Genomic DNA, 2,500 nt, shown 5'->3' on the forward strand with positions numbered 1-2,500 from the left:
CCCGGGCCCCCCCCCCCCCCCCCCCAGCCGCTCCCACCTGGGGCTCCCCTCCCCTCAGAGGAAGGAAGGGGCCGGAGAACAGACAAAATGTCGGCCCCCAGTGAAGTGTGAGGGGAAACGTGAGAAACCGCCCTGCGAGACCAGAGCAGAGAAGATGGGGTATGCATTCCCAGATTTCTTCAAGATTCTTGTCAAAAAACCCTCCTGAACACCTTGACGACTTGCACGTTATACTGCCAGCGCTAAGCAGGTGAAAAATACATACGGACATAAATTTCTATGTCACTCCAAGGAGTATAAAAAAATACAGGTGCTGTGTATCTCGGTACACGGGTTCTTGCAAATGCTAGCCACAACAACACGGACATCCTTGAATACCCACACGTATTCTGGCTTATGTTAATTCAGTGGGAACTTTGCTCTTAATTCCACTTTCTCCACCAAATCACACAAAAACCCAGTAACCCTTTCCTACGTTAATCAGGAACTTTAATATTAAATCAGGATCTTTAACACTGAACCAGGATCTTTAAAACGAGTGCACTACAGACATTCCCTAGCAGTGTCAAACCACAGTGCATAATATAATATCAGAATTTAAACCACCATCCCAATCTGGGTTGAAAACAAGGCATTTCTCCGTCTCTGTAACACCTTTCATTCCTCCTCAATGGAAAGAGAATGGCTCAACTGCAGATCACAGAATTTAAACAACCGGAGTCAAGTTGCAAAAGCCGGTGTTAGCAGGTCAACAGTTTGAACTCTTTTCTCTACACATCTCCACTTGCCATCAGGTCAACACAAATATTTAAGGGCTGAGTGCAGCTGTGAACAAAGCGAGCCAAGCACTGCCAAAGGGGCATGAATCCTTCCCCCTCACACACCACAGCAAAGTCCCTGAATGCTGGGGCTGCTGTCCCCTTTCCCTCTCAGACAAAATCCACCTGATGGTGGATCCAGCCTGCAGGTCCGACAACTCCTGTGTGTAATTTCAAATTCTCTCAAAATTCCTCTACAAGGCTAACTCTACCTCTCCATATTTTTCATAATACTTCTCAGCAGCAATTTAAGTTTCATTCCTACCCAAATCTTGTTTCCTACAGCTTGATGCTTAGAGAATATTGTTGTGGAAACAGAGACTACAGACTAGTCAGATACTGGAGGACCAGTTGACGCAGAGCCATATGACTTTACCCTTAGAGCACTGCTTGAGAGAAAGCCTTATCCAGTACATTCCCAGCCCGGCTCCAGCAGCTTGTCCTAACTCAGCACCACACTGCATGGACTGCACAACCACCAAATAACTCTGGGATTCCCAAGGTGTGCCTATATGAATATTCCAGTGTGACTCAGGAGTGGTGTGGAAGTTAATCTGGAGGATGCTCTCAGGACCAAACCCCAAGCACTCTGCTACTTGTGAGATCTGACTAAACATTCGAGTAAATACCTGCTGAAGAAACAATTATAATTCTTCTTTTTCCATGACCTCTGATCAGCCAAAAGTAAGAGAGAAACAGCAGGAGCATCATGTATCCTGTTCTGCTTTAACAAAAAATCTGGACTTTGCGCTCCTGGAGCCAAGGAGAAATTCCTTAACTTCCACCAGATGCAGAATACATATTTTCCTTTCAGGGCAGCTGCTGGAACAAACGTCTGACACTAAACAGCGAATGCTACCACAGACCTGATTTCATCCAGTCTCAGCATCCTCCAAAAAAGCTAATCAAACACTAAGTATGTAGAGGATTAATGATCACTAACCAATGTTTTCATACAGTATCTGGGCACACTCATGATATTACAACACTCAGCCGTAACAGGAGGCGGCCACACTGGATCAAATGGCTCCTTACTGACCATGGCACGGAAAATTAATTTAGGAGCACCCTCTGCCAGGAAAAGAAACTACAGGATCAGGAGCCATAAGTTTAAAGCCAAAAGTTATTTTTTAAAAAAATTAAAAATACATGGTATCTGTGTCCCCATTTCCCCACAGCATTTTGAAATCCATTCTCAAGTATGTAAATCTTGCTGTTTTACTAACATTAGTAAAGAGAGCAGAAAATAGATCTTTAAACTGTTAAACAAACAACAAAAAAACCCACCTAAGGTAGATCATTCAAGCACAGAATTTTATACCTGTTCATTATTCCCTGTACCTATATACTTGGGTGGGGGAAAGCACACACACAAACACACACTCACGGTGGTGCCAGCCCTTTTCATCTGATAATTTCAGCCAATAAAGCTGTGAAAATTACCAAGTCCCACCTTCAAAGCTATCATTGTTATTACAGATGAGTCCCTCTCTTCCCCTCTTTCTCACTCATACACATACATGCACACAGATGAGCTGCCAGTTCTATTTATTAGACTCCTCATACACAGAGAGCAGATAGCTCATCTGCATTTTATCAGGTGCCTGTATAATTAAAGCTTATTGCAAACAGAGATATTATTGGTGTATTTTATTACTTGTCTATGAGCAACCGAACAAAGT

The sequence above is a fragment of the Corvus brachyrhynchos genome, unplaced genomic scaffold (assembly GCF_000691975.1).
Source record: "Corvus brachyrhynchos isolate BGI_N302 unplaced genomic scaffold, ASM69197v1 scaffold69, whole genome shotgun sequence".
Lineage (NCBI taxonomy): Eukaryota > Metazoa > Chordata > Aves > Passeriformes > Corvidae > Corvus > Corvus brachyrhynchos.